This window comes from Dasypus novemcinctus, chromosome 12, assembly GCF_030445035.2.
Source record: "Dasypus novemcinctus isolate mDasNov1 chromosome 12, mDasNov1.1.hap2, whole genome shotgun sequence".
Lineage (NCBI taxonomy): Eukaryota > Metazoa > Chordata > Mammalia > Cingulata > Dasypodidae > Dasypus > Dasypus novemcinctus.
The window spans coordinates 89,038,641-89,062,901 of NC_080684.1; the positions used below are offsets into that span (position 1 = coordinate 89,038,641).

General features: G+C 47.9%; 1 protein-coding gene and 1 long non-coding RNA gene across 3 annotated transcripts in view; both read left to right on the forward strand.

Annotated features, from left to right (window-relative positions):
* Positions 1–24,261, forward strand: part of CHST11 (carbohydrate sulfotransferase 11) — a 277,222-nt gene that overhangs the window by 154,899 nt on the left and 98,062 nt on the right. The window lies entirely within an intron of this gene.
* LOC131280646 (uncharacterized) lies at positions 19,412–20,743 on the forward strand. Its single transcript, XR_009188335.1, has 2 exons — positions 19,412–20,096; positions 20,393–20,743. It is a non-coding gene; the product is annotated as an uncharacterized lncRNA (long non-coding RNA).

Below are 24,261 nucleotides of genomic sequence, written 5' to 3' on the forward strand. Positions count from 1 at the left end.
GTTGCTGAACTGGGCTCCCTTGGGTAGCCTAAGGGCTTGTTCTCTTCATGGGTTGGGCTGCTCCTCACCTCGCTTTGTCAAAGACACCGGAACGATGAGCATGAAGTAGGTCCTCTCTGCCCCCCGCCCTCACCCCAGCCTTCTGCCTCCAAGAGGCATTCTTATGTGTCATCCTCTCACCCCCTCACCCCAAGTGCCTGGTGCAGCAGAGTGCAAACAGTGCAGTTTAGTGGGAATAGAATGGAATTTAGAGCCTTAAATCCAGGTTCAAATTATGCCTTTCCACTTACCTGCCCTGGGGCTTTGGGTGAGTCACTCAACCTCTTGGACATCAGTTTGCTCACCTGAAAAGTGGGAGTATTTTAACCTTAGCCTAAGAGACTGCATAGCACTGTGGTTAGAAGTACTAACCTCCTGGGAGCCGGGTCCCTGCAAATGTATTGGGTCCAAACCTATCCTTACTGGCAGAGTAACTTTGGGCCAGTTGCCTAATCTCTCTTTGCCTCAGTTTCTTAATCTGTACTCTTTGGGTTGGTATGGAAATTCATTGAGTTACTTTGTATACTTTTTATAGTGCCTGGAACAGTGGCTGGCTGTAAACAGTCAAATATTTAAGAAATTACTATTTTTTTACCCTACTCACTTATCCTAAAAACCTTCCACTATTCTTCCTTCTCCCCTCCAATATTATGATCTCAGTTTGGGTTCCAGTAACTCCCTCTTACTAGAAACTTCCCTTGCCCAATGACTTATACAGCCCTTCACATCAGTCTGTTACTGGTTTTCAAAGCTATTCTGAATGTGTCATTTTCCATTTTATAGGCGAGGAAACTGAGGCACAGAGAGTTTTGTTTTAAAGTAACACAATCGTTATGGATAACAAGGTTGTGCAGTCCGGTTGGGGGCTTGCAGAGCCAGGGTTCATTTGAGCTCTGAAGCCCCTTGTTCTTGGGACCATGCCACGTCCACTGGCTCAGCTGGGGTAGAGATCTGTTGACTGAGTGGAGGGGACTGAACAGGTCTTAAAATAGAGATGAAACTCCCTCCCTTCCTGTTGGTTTCTGGGAGGAGTACATGAGCATGTGTGTTCCTGGCCCCGTGCCTGCCCTCAGTAGGTGGTCAGTTGGAATTCAGTGCAGGGTGACCTGGGAGGTGGGATGCTTGGCTTGTTCCTGCAGCCCCCCACCCCACCCCCATCTCCGCAGGTCGGACTGTCTGGGATGGAAAGCAGGGCATGAAGGGATGGTGTCCATGCATGTCCTGTGACTGTCACTTGTCTCCGTTTCCTGGTGTCTCACTCAGGCAGAGCATCCTAGAACCGGGAATGGATTTGCTCAGGCCAGAGACCGCGCCTGAAATAGGGAAGTCCCAGGGAAGTACTTCTGTGGGTTTGGAACATTCTGGAATTGCCACTGAATGAAGGAGCTGGGAGTCTGCTTTTAGATGTTCCCTTTTTGAGCTCCTCCCTGCCTAGGCACAGTGACCATCTGTAATTTTCTTCTCAATTCTCTCTCCTCCTTGGGAGGGGCCCAGTCGCTCCACCCGGTCCTTGGCCCCCGCTCAGCGTGGACCTACTTGATTGGCATCTTTTATCCGTTTGCCAAAGCCCCAACCAAGAATCAGTGTTCAGGCAGGAATCAGGATGATCCTGGGTCTCTTCTCATTAGCACAGAGCCAGTGAAAACAAGTCCTAACCAGGCAGCTAGGAGAGGGTGGCCATGGGGGCTGCCCGTTTCGGGGCTGTGCGTGGGGGCGCGTGGGCTCCGTGAGTAGAGACGCTGGGCTGCCACGGCCGAGTGCTGGCGGGGCTCATAGAAAGGGTTCTTACGGTCAAGAGTTCAGTAAACTCATGCTCAGCCCTAGGTTTTTGCAAAGGAACATTCTGGTTTTCACTTTTCAAGAGCAACCTCAAAGTCCAGTCACAAGGAGTAGCTTGTAATCTTCACAGAGGGACACATTTGAAGTGGAGCAAGCCAGTCCCTTAGCTAATAAGTGAGCCCAGCCAAGCACCCAGCGTGACAGCTTTGTAATTCCGTAATTGTCATTCCAGAAGAACCTTCATTCGAGGTCTGATGGGGCTGCCTGAATTTTTCAATGTATTTTGTAGGGGAGATTGCATGCTGTAGTGACACTTGGAAATTAGGAGGTTTGAAGGCTCTTTGGGACATGTCCCTCAAAGGTATTTTATCAGCATATAGACAGGTTCTCAAATGGCCTCCCCCTTTCTCTCACTGGCTGCATTTGAGTCTTTCCCATCCAGAGGACAGTTTGTCTCCTTTTAAAATCCCAGCCTGTGCTCTCAGTAGTTTTCCCTTCATTCTACAGGAAAATGAGCTAGTGCCAGAAAAAGAAAACAGTGATTTTAAGGAATTGGCAGATACTAGGGGAGTTCAGAAGCAGCTGACCCCTTTCATGGTTATGGGAGAAAGAGATTGAATGAGAAATAGAAATCTACAGATAATCTCCAAAATATGTTAATCAATAGCTTTTTTCCCAACATGCCTTTAACCAGTGCCAAGAAATGGGCAAATTTATCGCCTTCTTCCAAATCAGGTTCCTGAAAGATTGGTACAATCAGAATAGTTTGCCAACCCCCTTTTAAATGAGAAACCTCTAGAGGAACTGGAATTACCTTTATTTTCTTTTTTTGATAAATATTCACCCAGAATAACGTGTCATTTTTCTTAAGCAAGTGGCTTGTTACTTGGTTTGTGTACTTTGTCTTATCAGAGAAACAGCGTATAAGGTAATTTCGCTTTTGCTTTTAAAAAATTATTGGGATTCAGGCCTAAATAATCTTGAAATAAAAACCAGGAACCAGGAGAATGATTGGAGAATCAATTGCAATTGGTAATTGAATCTCCTTCCCAAGGATATTGTGGTTGGACTAAATCAGAGGGGAAGAAGTGATAAGTATCTTATGAAGATAAGGCCTTGCCAAACACAGCCCTTGGCAAATTGCTGCCATTTGTCATCCCTTAGTGCACTGGGCCCAGCCTTCCTGGGATCTGGATACCGTCTTCCTGGTCACCCTGGGATCTCTTCAACCCCGTGGACACCAGCGCCAGCGTACAGGGCACCCTCCACACGGCCTACCCCAAGAGCCTGTCTGGGGAGTAAATACCAGCCTCAAGGGCGATTCGGGCCTTGTGTGTGGCATGGGCTGTTAAACCCAGTTAAGGGAATTGGCTGCAGGCATCCCTTCTTCCTCTTTGGTGTTACCCTTGACCCTGTTCATGACCCAAGGTCGTTCAAAACCCAAAGCCTGTCCTTACTGATCTCCCCAGCTATAGCAGACTGGGCAGGGACCCCAGAACCTGTGAATATGTGACAGTGCATGGCAAAAGTGACCTTACAGATGTGATTAAGCTGAGGGTTTTAAACTGGGAAGATTATCCTGGATCACCCGGTGGGGTCCATGAAATCGTAAGGCGCAGGAGGGTCAGAGTCAGACAGGGAGAAACGGAAGCAGAGGTCAGTGATAGGAGGACAGGGCCGTGAGCCTCTAGAAGCTGGGAAGAGCACAGAAACAGATTCTTCCCGGGAGCCTCCAAATCAGGAGTCCTGCCGGCCCCTTCAGAACTGCAAGAGAACACATTTGCATTGTGTCAAGCCACGAAATCTGTGGTCATTTGTCCTAGCAGCAGTAGGAAACTAATACCCAGGCACGCCTTTTGAGCTGGAGCTAAGCTTCCCTCTTCCCCCATTCAGTGCGTGGTGGAGGCCGGGGCGGTGCTAGGTCTGAGGCATCAGGAAAGAGAGTCAAGCAGCAGCATGGCGAAGCCCCAAAATGGGAGTGCTGACGATGGCCATGGTGATACGGCTACCTCGAGTCGTTTTGAGGATTTGATGAGATGAGATGAACATGCTTAGCAAATCTAAGCTATAGCCAGTAATCCCGGTGACAGAGCCGCTGGCTCAGTGGGGCTCCCGTGCCTCCCAGGAGCTGATACAGCCGAACCCCTTATGTGTGTAAGCACTTCGCTGATAATAATAAAGCTCTCGAGTTTGACCTCCAAGTATGGTTTTAGTGCAGAGTTCCTAGAGGTGGGAGGTACTACCACTGGGATTGGTCAGTGCTTTTTTTTTTTTCCCCCAAAGACTGAATGCATGTTTGGAGTTAATGGGGTTGTATTTGTAAAGCTTCTCCTTCCTGATTGTCTACTGCTACTGTGTGCAAGGCTCCTTCAGTTAGGTTACCTTCACTGGCACTCACAGTTCTCTGCAGGTCAGCAGGGTAGGGTCACCTCCCATTGTAGAGATGCAAAGAGAAGGAAGCGCAAAGATATTAAGTGATGCTCCAAAGGCAAGCTCTTAATTAACAACCAAGGTGGGGCTAAAGTCTAGACTACAGAGTATGGGTGCTGGAGCAGAGAACTCTGCCCATTACTAGCTGGGTGGCCTTAGACAAGTTACTTAACCTCTCTGTGCCCCAGGTTCCTCATCTCTCTATGTAGGGATACTAATAACAGTACCTGCCTCATAGCTTTGTTTTGAGGAGTAATTGAAGGTAATGCAACACAATACTAGGAGCAGGGCTGGGCGCATCGTAAGGGTGTGTAATTGTATAGTAGCAGCCGCAACAACCACAGCCAGTGTCAGCTGACTCCTAGTTCAGTGCTCAGCCTGTGATTGCCCACATACCAAGAGCCAAAGCACCCCAAAGCTATCTTGCTCTGCTGGAGCATTCTCAGATGCTAAACTAAGTCCAAGTATTAAGCTTTAGATCAGGGATCAGCAGAATTTTCTTGTAAAGAGCCAGCTTTGTCTACCATGAAGTCTGTTGTATCTACTCAATTCTGTCCCTGTAAGGTGAAAACAGCCAGGCAATATGCAAATGACTGGGCGTGGCTGGGTTGGTCTACTTATCCCCCCGATGCTGAGAGCCAGAAGTCCTGGGTGTGTTTGAGCAAGTCACGAATGTTCCAGACTTAGGTCCCTCACCTCTAAAAATGGAGATCAGGGTGCTTCCCTCAAGAGATGGTGAAGAGGGGTTATAAACTGTAGAGCACTGTGCCCAATTTGTTACTCGTATTTTGTTGCTAACATGCAGTTGTGGTCCAAGCCCCCTGGTCTGGGGTGCTTGTGTAAAACCTCGGGTGCCGGCTGCCCAGCTCCGCTCTCCCCGGCTGCGTTATGAAATCAGGAAAAATTGATTTCATTTCAATGACTTTCATCTTACTTTGGGATCTGAGAACCGCTTCTCAAAGCTTCCCTTTATGCCGCCCCGAGATGCTTCTCAAGTGACAACACCTTTGGCTTAGCTTGAGTTGCTCTCCATTCTGAAAATTGCAAATGAGCAGAATGGCTGTGATGAATGGGACAGCCAAAGAACACAAAAGCTCCTTCTCAGTGTCTCGGGCTGGAGAAGTGAAATCGGAGCCTTTGTCGAGGAAAGATGGTTGGAAAATGAATCCCTGAGCTGAATCACAGAATGGCTGGTGAATAAAAGCTTTGCGCTGAGCAATTATGCATCTCATTACGAGGCACTTGGTTTCAACCTCGTATACTACAGAAATTGTCAGAGCAATTATGTACAAACCTCCATTTTGAGGTTCGGAAAGGGGTCAGAGCATAATTGGCAGGAGAAGAAAAAGAAGAGAGATGGTTTGAAACAATAGGTATTAAATGGTTGCTGCAGGAAGAAAGACAGGGATATAAAGGGGCAGACACCCTGGGTTATTCAAGAGTAAGCGTGTGTGGTCTCAGAATCACGTATAGGCCATGTGGAGAGTGCATTTGGCACATTTAATATGGCTTCTAGGAAACAAAAGTGGTCTTGCTCTCCAAGAAGTTGCAAGCATGGAGCTTGGGACATGTTTGTCGAATGAATGAATGAATGAAGGAGGAGATGGGTGGACAAATTAATAAAGCAATAATTCATGGAAAATGAAGATAGTTACAGTACCGACCCTGTATGGCTGGCCTGAGAGTTGAATGGAATCATGCGCCTAACACCCTTAGCATGCTACCTGGCACCAGCACACTCAATATTAGCTGGGATCATTACGACATTTTTTCCAGGTGAAGAATCAAACCTTGCTTTTGTCATTGTGATAGGCCTGGCCTTGGCACTAAGCAGCTACACAAAACCTTGTGAAACCACTGGACTAACCTTTTCTTGGGATGAGAAGTTGGAGATGCTCCGTTCTGGAACATTGAATGGACTTCCAAAACACACGTAGGCCCTTCCATCTGGGAGGGCCTGGAGCACCGGACTTCAAAGACCCCAGCTGTCATGCTTTGATTTTTTGTGGTTAGGTACCTAGGCAACTCAGCAATAGTTTTTTTTTTTTTTCTGAAATAAAGCAAAAAATCTTTTCAGGGATTCCAAAAGGCAGAGGCCCTGGGAGCTGATATCACCCACAGGAACCTGGGATGTCAGAGTGAGCCCTACAGAACCTCATTGCTTTTTTGATCTTTTTCCTCTCCAGATCTGCCTGGCAGACAGTAAAAGATCATTAATTTGAACCTGCTAATTGAGAGTATGTAACATTTCCTCCAGATTCACCATGAAGGACTTTGTGAAGCAAATTAATAGTGTGAACATAATTAGAAAAGACAGAGATGTGTAATGCAAGAGGTACCTGGAGGCCATCCAGTCATTCCCCTGGGTGGCTTGTTTCTTTTCAAATGAAGAAGTTGAGGCCGGGTGAGGTGCTGTGACCTCTGAGCGCACACAGTGGGGCTGCTTAATCTCCTTACAGTCTACCAGTCAAATATACGGAGTCTTGTTTGTTTGTGAAGGAAATGGACTCTTTGTTAGCTGGGGGTTCCCGTTACTCTGTGTACTTCAAGTATAAAAAGTGAATTTCTTTTCAAATATTCTGCATTTCAGGTTTTCCACTAATTATGACTGGCCTTCTCCCAAGTTAGTCTGAGCTATTTTAGTGAGGTTTTATAGTTATTTAATATGAAAAGCTTTTTTTAAAAACCTCATAAAACATTCTGTACAATTCATTCTAACCAACATTCCCTCTTACAAATATGTCACTAACAACTTCTTTTTAAAAGAGCAGAACCTTAAAAGCAGCATTCACCGAATCCCGGAGAAGCCAGGAGAAGCGTAATGCTCTGTAGGGTTGGGGCAGAGCAAATGAAATAGTGGGTGCCAAGGAGCCCTGCGCCTTTGGGAAGCACATGCAAATGCTTTATGTTTTTCCTAATTGCCGCCTCTGGCTTGGGGGACCCCCAAATGGTGCTTAAAATATATTTGTGGATGCAAATGCAGTGTTTCCAGGGAGCAGCCCAGGGAATGGGCTGTTCTTCTGTGTGATTTTAAAAATTAATACATGAAGTGCCTATTTGTGAACTGAAATCAAACTGACAGCCACAAGAAAGAGAATATTCTCATCAGCAGATCAGCACGTCCTTTCCCTAGAGTCAGACTTCCGAAGGGCACCAAACTGCAATCAGAGATTGTTTAGGGAGTGGGCGCCGTGCCACAGCCAGGGCCAGCAAGAACGGAGCGCTCACGTATTGGGGGTGGGGTAGGAGGAAGGTGGCTGCTTCTCGCCTTCTTGGGTATTTAGTGCATATTTGCAAAGCGTCTCCTCAGCGTCAAGTCAGTCGTTCAGTAATTGGCGTGATGGTGCTGACGGTGATGATGACGACATGATGATGATGATGTAAGTAGCAGTGGTGGTGGTGGCAGTTGGTAACATTGCTTGGCATAGTTTTTCATTTAACCATCCTAACCCTATGAGATAGGAACTTCATTTGACAACTGATGATGCCAAGGCTCAGAGAGGTTAATAACTGGCCTTAGGTCACCCAGCTGGCAAATGGGAGGTAACCCCCAGCCATCTAAAGCTCTTTCCCGCTGCCAGGCACAGGGCTCTGATTCTCCATCTGCCGAGGGCCGTGTGAGTCAGGGGACCTGCTGCTCCCATGCTGGTCACTCAGAGGGCTCGGAGCCGTGTGTCTCAGGGCCCAGTGATAGACGCTAGCTCTGAACTCAGGAGGCAGCAGACAGCAATTAAGATTAAGCAGGCTTAATCCTAACAGTCCTATTCTTCCCATTTCTCCTTTAAGGGATGTGTCTCCAGTGTGGCAAGTGTGTGAGTAGTCCCCCACCCCATGGAGCCCGCTGACCGGACACCCCCAGTCAGTCTCCTTAGGGTTCAGTTTTTCTTTTTTTTAAGGAGGTATTGGGGATTGAACTCAGGACTTTGTACATGCAGAGTGCTACTCTCACTCTGTTAGAGTTCAGTTTTTTATATTTGAGAAAAGACAAAGGCCAAAATAATTTTTTTTTTTTATCTGCCAGATGATAATACAAGCCTATGAAGGCTTGTTGAGTCTGGAATTATTTCCCGTTTTCTTCCCAGAAAACAGGAATTTTGACTTTTGGGCCACTGATGCTCAGTGAAATATGTTTCATTGCCCAGGGTAATATGCTGCTGAATTCCTCTTAGGGAAAATGGTCAGCCCCTGCTATAATGAGCAGTATCATTTGGACTGAGCTGGCCCCTCTCTCCCTCTCCAGCCAGGCAGGATTTGTTATACTGGTTTTTTCCTGTCCCAGGGTCTTTGCACATGATATTCTCTCTGCCTGGAACACATTTCCCCCTGCCTCATTTCTACTTGACTGACTCCTACCTACCCGCAGGTCAAGAGTTTCTCGGACCTGTTACATGTTCCCATAGCACCCTTACTTCTCCTTTATAGCCCTCTGCCTATCGTGGTTGTTTAATTTTTTGTTTTTTTGTTTAGTTCTGTCTTTCCCATTAGATTCTAAGGTCCATGCTGGCAGCTTCTCTGTCTGTTTTGTGCCTAACATGGCACCTGTCACATGGCCGGTGCTGAGTAGTAGACGGACAAGCTGCTAGTCTTGGGGTGATGCCCTAAGCTTAGTAAGAGCTGAGTCTTCTGACCAGTCTACTCGGGCTTATTTTTTTTTTTTTCTCATTCTCATTTTCATCCATCTCAGTTCTTGAGAAGAGTGGCAAAATAGCACAGTGGTTAGAGTGAGAGCCCTAGTGACAGGCTGCCCGGGTTTGAGTTTCAGCCCTGCCGCTCAGAAGCCGTTAGTTTCCATTGCTGTGAAACGAATGGCCAGTTTATTGTCCCACGGCCTTGGTGGGCAGGAGTCTGGGCCCGGCTGCGCTGGCTCCTCAGCTCAGGGGCTCTCGAGGCTGCAGTCAGGTGTCGGCCAGGCGTGCAGCTCCCGAGAGGACCGGTGCCCCCTTCCGAGCTCACGCGGGTGCTGGCAGAATTCATTTCCTTGCCTGTGTGGCACTCACGGAGGGGCGTCTTCAAGTCCAGCGGGAGAGGCTCCCTGAGCTTAGAAGCGCCTGAGCCCTCCTTAGTGTGCTCGCCTGAGTAGGTCAGATCCACCCAGGAAACTTTCCCTTCCGAGTAACTTAAAGTCAACCGATTAGGGACCTTAGCTACATCTGCACAATTGCTTTACCTTTGCTACGTAATGTAACATAAGCACGGGAAAGATACCCCATCATATTCCCAGGTCCTTCCTACACTCAAGGGGAGAGGACCATACAGTGTCTACAGAAAAGGGGGCAGGAGTCAAGGGGGCCATCTTCCAGTACTGCCTACCACACTAGCTGTGCGGCCTTGGGTAAGTTGCTTAACCTCTCTGGGTCCCTGTTACCTCATACATAAAGTAGGAATAATAGTGGTACCCATGCCATAGGGTTTGCTGTAAAGATTAAATGAGTTGATTTATGTAAAATGCTGAGAACAGTTCCTGGCAGGTGGTGGGTACCCAATAAATGTTCGCTGATGATGATAATCCCCAACTGAGATAGTGGGATCCAGCCCACCAAGGGGGCAGGAAAACGAAATCAGAGAGGCCAGGCTGCAGGGGCAAGAAGGGACAGGAGAATAGCGGGGAGCTTGGCCATTGAGTCGTGACCATTCAGGAAGGGAATCTGACGGTTTCCCCTCCTTAAGGTGAAAATAGGGGGAGCAGATGGAAAGCTCTAAAGCAAATGGGATATAAGGGCATGCATCTGTCCCCATTTTAGCTGCTTTCATTAAAATCCCTTACATCTGGCATATGTATTATGTCCGACACTCCCAAATACAAAGAAATGAGAAACTTGTAAGCAACTGCACCTCAAAATGTAGGTCTGACCTAATGGAAGGCTTTCTCCTGAAGCACAGCCCCAGGTGGCTCACTTTAACAATAAAAGTTCTGCTCATCACCGACCACCAGGCGAGGCCTGCAGTAACGTGAACGGCCATTTGTATGATGTGTCTGCAAGGAGGACGGCATGGGAATCTGCTAAATACTGCTTGCTTTTTACTGGAGAGGGTGAAGGATCTAGTCGTTGCTCAATCTGGGCTGCCAGTAGCCATATGTGGGAAGATGCGGCGAGGTGAGTCAAGGAAGCAAGTTCACGATGGCATATTTAAAATACTGGCTGGCAGCGAGAGAAAGATGACACAGCTTCTTTCTTTGGGAGTTGCTTCACTGAATTCCTTTTCAGCTGGGTCGCCGAGGGCAAGTCATTCACTCTTCTTTAGATGTCATATTTTGCGCCTGGTAATTCCGCTCAGGTAATTTTATTGACGGCGGCAGCAGGCAGTTGGCATTCTGCCCAGAGCCCCTTGGAGCCCTTTTATGGTCCCAGGCACTTGTGCCCCAGCTTCCCGGCGTGCTTCGCTTTCAGTGGCCGCGCTGGCCGCTTGCTTCCAAGGCCCCTCTGGGTTACTAGAGCTGCTTCTCCCCCAAGCACAGAGAGGCAAAAGAGCCTGCAAATTTACCTCTTCCTGAGTAGCCCTTAGCCTGGCTCCCTTAAGTCGGGACAAACTCGGAGCAGTCAGATTTTGTTCTGGAGCTCCCCATCGGACCAGGCTGGAGACTGGCATTAAGCCTGAAATTACAGCCTAGCCAGGTTTCTTCACCCACCCTGTCCCGCTCCAGGACCAGCTATATAATTTGCGGGCCCTGTGCTAAATGAAAACGCAGGGCGTCTGCTTCAAAAATGATGAAGACTTTCAAGACGGCGGCAGGAGAGCGTTCAGTCAATCACGGGACCCCTGCCTGCTCCCCACCTCGTCCCTGGGAGCGCCGCCTTGTTAAATCACTGGCATGTGAATTCTGGTCTTGCACTCTGCCCTGATAAACGCAATCTAAGGCAGCCGGCAAGGCCTAGCACAGAGTGGGTGGGTCCCACGATGAGCATGGCCTGGCCCTTCCCTGGAGGAGCCCCTCTGCAGCAGGGGAGACAGCCGAGGCACAGATGGTCACACCGTGAAGTGAAGCGCAGTCCTGGAGGCACCAGGGCATGTCTGTGGGAGGTCCGGACTACCAGGGAGCATGGAGGGGTCCTGGGTTCCCTGGGCAGCATTCTCCCCTCTGTACTGGGAGCTGGGTGTGTGCCGCCGAAGGATGGATGGATAGATGGGACTTGACCGCGTGGGACAGGGGCTGGGAGATCACTTCAGAAAGGGAGCACGGCATGAGCAAAGGAAGCAAGGCAGGACTTGTGTACTCGGTGCCTACTTGTGTGCTCAGTGCAGGAGATTTAAATTTCTAAAGACCAAGTCCCTGCCCTCAAGATGCTTACAGCCAGCCCAGGGAGAACTCCAGCACAAGGAAGTTACTGAGTCGGAGGATAAGCAGAAGTATTAGGCATAAGAGAGAGGCGTCTGGTCTTTAAAGGATTTACCATTAGATATTAGGAGCTCTAGAGCTTCACATCGAAGAGAAGATTCTCTAGTTGCAGAATTTCAGCAATTGGCAAAGCTGTCGTGGCAGGAGGACCTCCTGAAATCATCCCCTGCGATTGTTCCTTAGCCCGCTCAGATTGGTCCCCTAGTCCTAGCCCTTTGGTTTGTGCAGAAGAAATGGTTAAACCTCTTGCAGCTTTGTTCAGCTCTTCCCTGAAATGTCCCGGCCCCTCCGTCACCCTTCAGCTGCAGCCAGCACTCAGCGCCCACTCTTTCTTTTCCTCTCCTGAGAGCCCACAAACACCCCGCCGTCTTCCCCCATCACTGAAGCAACTGTTGACATTAGGAGGCGCCTTCAAAGCGGGCGATGGAGGCGGCGGGTTGTGGTCCCCCCGCCAGGGTGTGAGGGGGAGGCGGTGTTGAAGAGCCAGTGGTGGTGGGTGGGGGCCCTGGGAAACTTAGCAGCAGCTTTGTGGGGCCGAGGCGATCTCTGGTTTGTCAAAGCTGCTCGTGGGAGAGAGGACGATAGCGCTTCCATCCCGGAATCACAGATGTGATAAAAGCGGCCGGGCTTGCCGGGAAGCCGGACGAGGGGCCCTCCTTGGTTTTATGTTGTGCTGTCTTTCTAATGCTTGAAATATTTAGCTCTTCCTGAGTTCACTCAGAGCACTGAATGCTGGCTCATAATTCTTCCTTGACAAATATCCCATTTGGGGTGATAATTCATGGTTTCTTCACTGCCTTCTATTAAGCAATTAAAAGAAGACACACATTATTCTATGAATATAAATAATCGAATGATCTTTAATTACTTAGTGGGGTTGGAAGAGGGAAGAGAACAGTGAGGGAAGGAGCATCATGTCTTCCCCTCTCTCTTTCTCTACTGTTTTAATTTGGATTTAGGGGGGGTATATCAGGTTTCAAAAGCACCCCGGACATGGCTCTGTACCATGTAGCACCTGCCTGACCTCTCTGGCCACAGCTCAGAGCCCCCCTCCCATGCCGAAGAGGATACTTTCAGTCCTCCTGACACTCTCAGCTCCTCCCATCACCACGCCTGGGAACAGATTTCCCTGCACGCATGTCTTTGCCAAGCCAACTCCTCTACAAGCTGTGGTCCATTTAAACATCACTTCTCAGGGCAGCTTTCCCTGGCGTCCCCTTTGTGTATTCTCACCATGCCGGTGGCTTTGCTTTTCTAGCACTCCATTCATTCCACAAACCTTTCCTGAGCACATACTATGCGCCAGACTCTGTTCTAGGCACATCTTACACTCCAGTGAACAAAACGGACCCAGATCCCTGCCCTTGTGGAACTTATAGCCTAAATTCATTGCCATTGTGCTGGTGAGTAATTCCTCGGGGATCATTTATTAACACGTCTTCCCCACCAGCCTGGATACCCCATGAGGACAGGGACCCATCTGCTCTGTTGCCCATGGTTTCCCTAGTGCTAAGTGTTCCCTGGCACATAGTAGGCGCTTGGTAGTTACTTCGGGGATGGAAGGCAGCAGGTGGTCTGACAGCTGCTGTTTAGTAAACCAGGCTCCCCGAGGCGGCTGCATCTGCTTAGGGTTCCAGGTATCACATGTGGCATGAGCTTCTCAAGGCTGGGTTCTGGCCACGGAAGGAGTGACATGTCTCCCAAGTGCAAGCTGCTCCCCCAAGAGCCCAGGGGCCTCCTGGGACCGAGGGGTCCCTGCACCGCTCATGCCATTCTCAGATCTCTTTGTGGTGCGTAGTTTTAGCTCTTACAACTTCTTGGGGTCATTTTATTTTATGTCAAATATATATTTACTGGGTGATTGTGACAGGATCCTCTACTTGCCCCAGGGTCACCTCATTGAGGCGTCAGAAGGGTCTCCACTGTGTGTCTTTATCTGGGATTGGTTGGACAATGTCTATTGTCTGTTTGGCACCCTTGTTTTTAACCCCACCTGGCTGTTTCCTATTGATTTGTCTTTGGACTAAGCTTTAACTGCTAGAAGAGCCTACTCCCTTGACTGAAAATCAGATCACCTTCCCCAACAAAATGCACTCGCTCCATTTATCTCATGGGGTTGTTCATTTGACCACTCATTCATTTATTCATTCATTCATTCATAAAATAAGGAAGGAGAGAGCGAGCAGGGCCAGATCTAGGGTGAGGCAAGCAAGGCCCCTAATTGGTAAAATTTAAGTTGGTGCTGATTCTCGGGGTTCGGCAGTTGCAGGGTCTGCTGCCCTGGCCCTGGGAGGGAGGGAGAAATAGAGGAGGGAAGAAATGGTATGTGGGCGGGTGTGAACGAATGAATGAAAATGAATGAACTCAAGAAGACACAACATTAGCTGTTGCAAAAATAAAAGTGAAGACTTGTCCTGCCGCTATAGCCATTTACCAACCCCCCCTCCCCCTTTTAAAAGTAAATTTCATTTGTCACAAAAGCATTTCATTAGGTGAGAACTGACCTCCCTAGATAACACCCGGGGACCCCAGACTATGTTTTGTGATGTCCCCCCATGTCTGACCTTCGGATGTAGCCAAAGCCTGAGAACAGGAAAGCACCACGTTTTCAGGAATGAAAGTACATTTTTATACTTAAACGATTATTTAAAGGCCCATTCCATCGCAAATGCTACCTAATCATCTGATGGCACATTTCCAGGACTTCTAATCTTTTAATAAATGCCCTGGCTCTTAAAAGAACCATAACTGCCAGTTGTCGTACAGGCAATCATCTCATCACAAAGGGGTCAGGAAGCGAACAACAGAAAGAACACCTGGCAACTCCAGTTCAGCTGGATAACGTCTTTGAACAAGTCTACAAACGTCTGCATGAGGGCTCCATGGTTTCCTGACGTCGGGTGGATAGGCATGGCCGCGGGACACATCTCTCCACCCATCTAAGTGGAGTTTTGATAATCCGCATTTCTCATGTTGAGCAGGGGAGGGAGGAGCTCACCAGTGCAGGTTTCATCTCGAGTGAACTCAGGAGCCTGGGGTCACAAAGGCAGGGGGCTCCGTAGCACTTGGAGCCACAGCTGCTGCTGCTCAAGCTGTCTTTGTGGTCAGCACCTTCCAGATCAACACTTCATCCCAGTTCTCCCCCGTGTGGCTTAGTAATACTACAACAATATAGCTGACATGTGCTGAGTGTGTATTACATGCCAAGAGCTTTACACGACGTTCTACGATGAGTGGTACCCATGATCGCGCATTTTACAGATGTGGTTGCTGAGGCTTCACAAGCTTGGTGGTGGGTCCTGGGTGGACTTGGGGAGTGGTGGAGTTGGGATCCAAATGCAGGCTGATGACCTGCAAGCACCCTCATTTCCATGGTGTTCAGGGCCTTCTCCATTCTCCCTACCACCTCTACTTTGGCCAGACGGGGTTACTCTCTGACTTACATGGGCCACCCCTTGCTTTACAGAGAAGGACCCAGGGAGGGGAGGCAGGACCAGACACAGCCTCCTTCTCCACGGTGTTGTCTCTGCCAGCCTGACATGCTTCTCTAAAAGCCCTTGGCCCGTTGGCCATGCTACACTTCCCCCATCTCTATGAGGACTTTCCTGGCCAACCATGGACAGTCCAGAGATTCAAGACTTCCGAGCATATGCCAACCCCAGCACCAACCACAGGTTCAGTAAAAGTAACAGAAGAGGCATGTGTAGAAAGGTAACACCGGAGTCCCACTCCATCACACTCAGGAACACAAATTCCAAAGTAGGGCACTAAACTCCAGAGCCATCTGCCATGACCATAGGACCTGGGTGTCTCTGTGGCCCTCAGGAGCACCCCTACCTAGGGTTGTATCTACTTTGACTGTCTCTGAGACCCTGCTGAGATGTGTGTAAGCACAACCCCTCTGATGACCTCCCAACTCATTTTGAAGTTTCTTAGCCATATATAAACTCATTTGTCTTTACCATTTCCCCCTATTATTCCAGGTCTTTTTCTAGTTGTATCACCAGTTGGTGCTTGGTAGTAATCCCTCGGCACCAGGGAGGCTCATCCCTGGGAGTCATGTCCCATGCTGGGAGGAAGGAAATGCATTTACATGCTGAGTTTGGCTTAGAGAGTGGCCACATTAGAGCAACATGGAGGCTCTCAGGAGGTAACTCTTAGGTACCCTGCAGCTCTAGGCCTAGTTGAAATTTCAAGCACACAGGCTCATAAGCATAGTCATCAGTGTCAAGGACCCATCATCAGACCATCCTTCTTCACTGATCTTTGCCCTTTCACTTGGAGAATTGTTACTATTCCATTGGGGAATACGATAGAGCTCCCCAGCATGGGAACTCAGCACTCCCTCAGTTGTTGCGTATAATTCTACCCACTATGACATGGCTCTTGCTTTTAAAAGAGATATTCCTTTGGCTACTAAAGGCCGAGACAGTATCTGTTTAAGTTTCCTTCCACAGCTTCCTTCCTACTGCACTTAGAATGAAGTCCAAAATCCTTAATAAGGCCCATGAGGCCCTCCTCAGTCTGGCCTCTGCCCATGCTCCACCCTGGCTCTCATAGTCCAGTGTTCCTGTGCATATTCCTTGCCTTCTGCCATGGCTTGCATTTTCTTGTCTCAGAGACTTTGTGTGTGCTGTTTCCTTGGTGTCAAACTCTTTTCTGCCCTCACTCCCAACTCACCCAGTCATGTATAGGCACTTCATCTGCCTGGCTCCTGTCCAGGGCTCTGCAAAGCTGTCAGTTTTTCCCATCTCCCTTCTCTCTTTTTGTACACACACACACACACACATGCATGCACACACAGGCACATATGGTCAGGCATCCCCAACACAAGCTCCCTGCACTTCTCTTTCTATTCCTGGGCCCTGTTAGACTGAAAACTCCGTGTCTACACCTCGCATGGTTTGCTAGCGTCTCCTTGGCATCTAGTGCAAGCTCAGGCTTACAAGTGAATTCCCAGCCCACCCCTGCTGCAGGGTCGGAGATGCACCAGCAGTCGGCTAGGGCAGTGGTTTGCTGACTGTGGGTTGTGACCCATTAGTAGGTGGTGAAGCCAGCCTAGCAGGTAATAACCAACTTTGGAAGGAGGAGGAGGAGGAGCAAGGAGGAAGAGGGAGAGAGGAAGAGGGAGGAAGGGAGGAAGAAGGAGAAGAACAAAAGAAAAAAAATCTCCAAGGACATCTCATGTAGTCAGGATAAAGGTACTGCCTCAGAAAACTTTGTTTCGACTGGCATATGTGTGGGTGTGTTGAGTTGTAATGTACAATGTATTCTTACTAGAGGCTGAAATAAAACAAGTCAGAAAGTTACTTGACTAGAATGTGTGACTTAGCAACAGGCGTGGCTGAGGTTGGTTGTCTCTTCTAAACTGAGCTAGTGCCCCTAATTAGGAGGACAGGTGAGACCGGGAAGCAGCAGCCACAACTGCTGCTTGAATCTGCTACTCGTGGTGAATGGAATACGTATTTGGGGAGGGGGGGAGGGGGTCGGGTGGGGCAGGGTGCAAAGTTAGGGTTGAGGTAACACAGGAAGCAAGCTGGTTTCCACCAGGAGTCCCCTTCTTCTGGCCTTGTCGCTTTGAAGAGAAACCACCGCGGCACATTTGTCTCACCTTCTCTGTCTTCTCTGTCACTCCGGAGGAGGCCCCAAGGACAGGGTGCAGCTCACACATAGAAAGGTTTTCTTCATCTGGACGGGCCCACATCCTGGAACACCTTTTGTTGGTTGTAACTTTCGTTTCTTTAGTTTTCAGCTTCTCTTCTGCTTTCTAAAACCAGAAAGGCACAGGCAGTCTTCAAAGAGCAGTGACTTTTGAGTTTAACAAATCCCAAATACCACCGGCAGACACGGATCCAAAAAGCACGTGGGTTTTCTCCTGGCACTTAAGCTGAGAATATCTTTCCTAGAATACCAGTTTGGGAGTGAGAAGCTTGCAAATGTCCTGTGAAGTGCCTTTCCTGGTCTCAGTGCGTCCTTTCAGGCACACTGTGGCTTGGTGGCTTTAGGGCCTGGGTTTCAGTGTTACATCTGGCTTCTCATGACATTTGTTAGCATTTTATGCCATCCTGGACTCTCCCTGGCATTTGAAGTAATTTCTGATTAATGTGCCTTGAAATCCAGATCTGGAGTTGCAGACCCCATAAAGCGCCATTTGTGGTATCAGTTCACATGTTTTGAACTCTAACAAGACATTCTTGTATATTGTAGATTGAAGATTAACATGGCAGAATCCTTTACAACAGCTGATCATAGCACAAAGACCTGTACATGAAAGTTCAGAACATTATTCATAAAGGCACCAAACTTGAAACAACCCAAATGTCCGCTTACTCCTGAGAGGAGAAATAAAATGAGGTAGAGCCATACAGTTGGAATACTTTTTAGAAATCAGAAAGGAACCAACTACCAATATACGCAGCACAAAGGATGAATCGCCAAAACATTAAGCTGAGTGAAAGAAGTCAGACTCAAAAGGCTACACATACAGCATGTTCCATTTATGAAAGAACATTCTGGAAAAGGCAATGCTATTATAACAGCAGATCAGGGGTTGCCTGAGGATTGACTGCAGTGGGTATCAGGGAGCTCTTTGCGGTAATGGAAGTATTTTACAATTTAGATGTGGTGGTAGCATTTTCTCAAAGTTTACTTTACGTTTGTTAACACTCATTAAACTGTACACTTGCAATAGGTGGGATTTATTGTAGTGTCAATTAAATCTCTAAATCTGTACAAACAGTTATGACATGGGAAAAAATATAACTGGTCATGAATAACATGATTTTTTAAAAATTATATAGGACACACTAAGGCAGTTTATGAGACTACAGACATCTTTTAGAAGATGAAAACTTCCCAACCTCACGAGCAATTTTTTTTTTAAGGAAATTAAAAAACAGTGGTTGACCCTTCTGACTTCATCCTGGCAAAACCGAGGAGGATGGCTCTTCCTTAGGCCGGGCTGGGGTACCTTCTCTATTGCGGGCGGGTATGGCAGTTGTCTTAACCTGAAACTACAAGGGAAAATACCCCATCACTTGGCAATTCTGCTGCTGGAAGTTTATCTTAAAAGTTGTTCTCAGCCCTCCTCCCCCACAGGGGGACATCTGGCAATGTCTGGAGACATTTCGGTTGTCACAAGTGGGAGGATGTTACTGGTACCTAGTGGGTAGAGGCCAGGGGCGCTGTTGAACGCTCTGCAGTGTGCAGGACGGAGCCCCCACAGCAAGGTATCTGCTTCTAGAGGTGTCTCTAGTGTGAGGATGACAACCCCAATTGAAAACATGCAGGTACATAGATACTCATCTCAGGGAATTGAAAGCGTGCAGGTACATAGATACTCATCTCAGGTTGTTCCTAGGAGTGAAAAATTAGAAGTAGCTCAAATATTCAGCAGAGATCAGTTCAATAAAACATGCTGGATCCATGCTGTAGGACCCCTACTGCCCTTAAACTGGCAGTGTGCAGCCATGGTGTTTTCATAGGAAAAATCATTCATGAGACATCACAAATGAAAAACCATCACCAAGCAACATGCATGGAATAATTCTACCATTGTGAAAACAGAGAGTGGCTGTGCATTTCTTAAAAACCCAGGAAGATATATAATGAAATAGTAAGTCTATGTCGGGGTGGTTGGAAAATAGTTGATTTTTGCCTTTCAAAATCATTATTTGGCGTTCAGAATTTGAGGGGATTGAAATTATTTGGGAGATATGGATTTTTTTTACAATGAGCATTTACTACTTTTATAATTAAAACAATAAAACCAAAATAAATCTTCGAATTAAAATTATGTAGCAGGATATAAGGCAAATAGAGGTTGCTTAACTGTTCAGGTTTATTTTTTACAAAGAGTTACATTGAAAATATTTTAAGGGATAAACTATTTTAAGGGATAAACTACCACATTAATTAAGTCCCTAGTATATCCAAGGTTCTGATACATCTCAATTTATTTATCAAAAAAATCCTGTTGAGTTGTTGCTTCTCACTCTGCCCTGCGTGCCCCCCCCCCATTTTACCATTTTTAGGTGAGGAAATGGAAGCTTATAGGATTACCTGAGTCAACAGCAGTGATGGGACTAGACCCATGGCCTCAAAACCCAAGTCTTGCACCCTTCTTCCATAGCATAGAGGGGCCTTGTGCCCCAGTATGAGTTAGTGCATTGATGTGGGATTATCAGTAACAGGCTAGATTTTCCCCAATATGTTCTGTTAAACAACCCTGATACCTTTAGAGAATTTCCTTTTTTTTTTTTTTTTAAATGACACTTAGAGAGGTGTTTTTTTATCTGGAAAATTCCTTTGTCCAGAAAACCTCATTTGAGATTTGGGATCAGGGATGGAAAGGTCAGGTGTACCCAGGTGTCTGGTCGGGGTCCCCTGTATTTGTTCATGCAGCGCTTGTGAAGCAAAGACTTCTCTGTTTCAACCCAGGGCAGAAGAGAGCACCTGAGAACTTTGCTGGGCTGTCATCTCATCTCGTGAACAGTCATACTGTATTCCTCTGGTACCGAGAGGGAACAATTCCAGTATTCTTATTTGCCATGGAGTTTGGCAGTGGGGGGGTGGGGCAGGCGATCGGCAAGGGTAGGGTGTCCTAGGTCTCTTCAACTTTGCCACCTGCTAGTGGGGACTGATTTTCTGCCTGGTGCAATTTGTGTGGGTTCCTGGAAGGAGAGTGGCTTCCTCTTGAGAGAGAGGCTTCCCCTGCTGCTGAGAGGCTGATGGGACACCCACCCAGAGGACATGCTTGTGAGTATCTGTCCGGGAACCCCCAGAGATGTCTCCCTTCCCACCGGGCAGGCTTCCGTGTCTTCCTGCTGAATTTCATCTTGGGACTGCCTTTCGACTCTCCACCCCATAAAATGACAGGCAGGGAAGCGGCTGTGGCTCAACCAGTTGCGCTCCTGTCTACCATATGGGAGGCCCTGGGTTAGCGTCCCAGGGCCTTGTGAAGGCAGGCTGGCCCGCGACTGCAGAGAGCTGACGGCCCGTGACCGCGGAAAGCTGGCGTAGCAAGATGACGCAATAAAGGGAGACAAGCAGACACAGAAGAACGTGCAGTGAATGGACAGAGAGCAGAGAGCAAGCAAGCGGCAAGGTGGGGGGGCAGGGATAAATAAATAAAAATAAATCTTAAAAAAAGAAAAGACATCCCATGGCCTCTCCAAATACCACCCTTGCACTACTGTCCTTCCTCGGTTTTAAGCATTTTTTCTCCCTGGTTCCATCCTTCACAGAGGCTGGATTCTCCTTCCTGCCTCGGGCATCTAATGTGTGGCCAGTTCTCTCCCTTCAAAGGCAGAGCATCTTTGCCGACAGCTGCCAAGAAGACACACCTGTGCTCCCTGCCACTGGCCTGGCACTGCCCGGGCATCCCATCAAGCCAGTTTGCCCTCCTTCCAGAGGAGCTTTCCGGCTTTGTATTTTCCAGGCCTTGGAGGCAGCATTGGAGAGAAGAGGAAGGGCCTGGAGTCTGGTTTTGAGTCCTGGGCTGGCGATTCCCAGCGAGCTTTGGCATGTCTGCGGGGCTGTGCCCTCCCGGGAGGGGTGCCTCTGTCTCAGGAAGAGGAGGCAGGGCTGACTGGGCAGGTGGGGCAGAAGGTCTGATTCCTGCCCTCAGGCCTGGCCCCTGGAAGTGGGGTTGAGGCTGGACCCTGGAGGCTTGAGTTCAGGAGACAGTCTGGGGTCAGAACTGGTCCCGGGTGCTGGAGTAGGCCTGTGGCTATTGGCATGAATACCTGAGGAGAGCAGATCCGCTGAAGCAAGGCTTATACTTTTAAATTAATACTAATTACTGTTACCTGAGTCCTCTCACCCTGTGCCAGGTACTTGCAGTGATCCTGTAAGGCAGATACTCTGATCATCGTCCCCATTATACAGGAGAGGAAGCTGAGGGTCAGAGAAGTTAGAGGACTTACCCATCACAGAACCAAAGGGCTGGGCCAGGATTGGAATTCGGGTCCCCCTCCTGCTGGGAAAGAAATATTTGTGAGGGGAACCTGACCTGCGCTGGGTGGGGGTGGAGGGCAGGGGAAGGCAGCGCTGCCATCGTCTTCAGTTTGCTGTCTATCTGTCTGTCTGTCTGAATTTTGCAGGTGCCTCCTCAAGCCTCCTCAACCCCTGCTTTCCCCCCACTGGGCCTGGCCTCCGAGGGGCTCCAAGCCGCCCCCTCTCCCTCCCCCTAGATTAGCTGTGAACTGATCTGTTTTCCTGTTAGGTGAGCCAAGACAAGATTAGAACTTTATTAAAAGGAAATTAAACTAGGAAGTGAAAAGATAAACAAATCCCAAACAAGGAAAAAAAGCAACAAGGAAAAACCAACAACCCTGAAGCAGCTGAGTTTACAGAGCACAGACTTTTATCCTAAAGGGGCAATCATCTACCCACCAATTGGCGTGGCTTCCTGCAGGTGGCCGTCAGCCTCCTCTCCCGCTCCTCCCGCGCTGGCTCTGCCAGCCTGGCATGGCTGAGCTGGTCGTGACGGTGGCTTCAGTCGGTTCTCTAGGGGCCTTGGCGGGCACCTGCTCACGCCAGTCCATCCTCTGTCCTTATTCAGTCTCAGATGAGGGGTGCTGCCAGCTCAGCCAGCTTCTCCCTGGTGGATGGACCCACTTCCCCATTCGCACGGAGGGAAGAAGCTGCAGCGCAGACGCCAGCAGCATGCTTTCTAAGACCTGGGGGTTCCATTCTGCCCAGCTCGGCCTCAGCGCCCTCTCGCCCTGTGCTCTAGCCTCACTTCCTGTTCTTTGGTTTCTTCTTGCAATAAGCTTCTAAAGGCCTCTGTTGATTTTCTTTTCTGCTTGCAATGTTCTCTCTCTTTCCTTTCTTTTTTCCTGTCCAACTCCTTATTCTGCAAGTCTTGTCTTCTTACATGTCGTTTTCTCAGGGAAGCTTTCCCCGAGACCCCTCACCTGGGTTTCTTGCAGCCTTTTGCAGTGTTCCTTTATTACATTCGTTGTTGTGGCAGTTAAATATTAATTTCTTTAATGCCCTTCTCTTCTGCTAGTCTCTAAGCGCAGTGAAAGCCAGGACCAGCTATGGTATGTCACACTTAACGCTGGATCCCCACAGCCTCAAGTGCCTGACAAATACTCTGCATTCATTTATTCAGTCATTCGTTCAGCAGGTATTTGTTGAGTACCTACTGCCTGGTTAGGTACTGTAATAGGTGCTAAGGATGCAGGAGTAGACAAAACAGTGTTTGTTATCATGAAGCTCGCAGACCAGCCACTCATTCCATGTTTGTTGAATAGGTAACCAACGTGAGGGGAACGCCTAGTCACTCTATTTTTTTTAAAGTCGTGTAGATTTACAGAAACCTCATGCAGAAAGTAGAGTTCCCCAAACCGCCCCTCCCCACGCAGACTCACACAGAATTTTCTTTTTGCATTAGTGTGATATCTTGTTACAGTTGATGAAACATTAGTTTTATAATTATGCTATTAATTTAGCTCACTGTTTACATTAGGGTTCACTCTTGGCGTTGTACAGTTACGTGTGTTTGTGTGTGTGTGGTAACTTGCATACAACCTAAAATTTCCCTTTTCACACATGCAATTCAAAAGGCAAAGTTGTACCTCCATCCCCATCATGCATTGCCGAAACTTTTCCATCACAGGAATGCCATACCAATTAAACATTAATTCCTCATTCCCCTCCTGCACCCGGCCCCTGCTGGAAACCCGTGTTCTAGGTTCTGAATTCATGCACATGTGCTCGTCGTGCGCTTATTGGCCATTTGCTCTGTTTTCTTTGGAAAAATGTCTCTTCGGGTCTTTTACCCCTTTTTTAAATTGGGTCGTGTGTCTTTCTGTTGTTGAGTTGTAGGAGTTCTGAGGAATGCCCATTCATTCTTGCTGAGACCTTTCTAAGGCTGCGAGTTTCCCATCAGTGGGTTGGCTGTGCCATGGGGAGGTGACGTGCCTGTCACAGTGTTCCAAAAGAGCCTGGGCAGCCATGCTCATAATGCTGGAGGCTCACCTGAAGGTCTTTCACCTGCAAGGTTTTCTGATTCTCTGGAAGACACCTTGGAATGTAACTACTGATAACTGTCAAGCCAGGTTGGACCTAAGGGGAGGAAGTGCGATGAGAACAAGAGACGAGCCCAGGGGCAGCCTGCCAGGTCCTCATTGTCCTCGTGTTTTCCTCACTGGATGTCAACAGCTTAATCTGGAAAATTGGAGCTGAGCGTTTGTACTTTATGCAAAATGAATTTCCACTTTTTAATATACCAGGAGAGCTGATTTCTATTGGCACTATTTTAAGGTTATAAAAATTGATCATTTTAGAAAACATGGAAAGACTTAAAATTAGAAGAACTTTTTAATTCCTCTACCCAAAGAGAATCAGTTTAAACATTTAAATTTATCTTTCGGTCATTTTTGATGAATATATAAAAAGTATACACTTTAAAAAATGAAATCAGTTCTTATATCCTATTCCTTTCAGTTAAGAGAGTGTGAGCATTTCTACACCACTAAACATTGTCCAAAGTAATGTTTTATCTACTGTATGATGTTTGCATCTATTTTATCTTTGCTGCATAACAAATCATTTCAAACCTTGGTGGCTTAAAACAGCAATAATCCTTATCTTTCACTCTTTACGTGGGTCAAGAATTCACTAGTGACTTGGCTAGGCAGCTGTGTTTTGGGGTCTCTTGTGAGGTT